This window comes from Chinchilla lanigera, unplaced genomic scaffold, assembly GCF_000276665.1.
Source record: "Chinchilla lanigera isolate Chin_1 unplaced genomic scaffold, ChiLan1.0 scaffold00036, whole genome shotgun sequence".
In the NCBI taxonomy this organism is placed as follows: Eukaryota; Metazoa; Chordata; class Mammalia; order Rodentia; family Chinchillidae; genus Chinchilla; species Chinchilla lanigera.
Genome location: NW_004955437.1, coordinates 7358932 through 7359232, shown reverse-complemented (window position 1 = coordinate 7359232; position 301 = coordinate 7358932).

The following is a 301-nucleotide window of genomic DNA, read 5'->3' as shown; positions in this document are numbered from 1 at the left end:
AGTTGTAGAGATTCGCGGTCCTGGCAAACGTATTTGCAGAAAGTCGAAGAGTGCCTGCGTGCACCAGACGCCCCTAGGTCGTAGGTCGGCTGCTAGGGTGCTGAATCCGATGCTGGCGCCCCCGGCTGGGTGGGCGTGATCCTCCCAGCCCCCACCCCGCCCAGGGCCAGAGCGGCCGGGTTTTCCTCCGGCAGGCGGCGGGCTCGCGGCTGCACAGCGCGCTCTGCACAGCACGTGAGGCGGCAGCCCCGGCGCCCGCAGCAGCGACGCAGCTCGGGCTGCCAGGACCACCTCGCGTAGC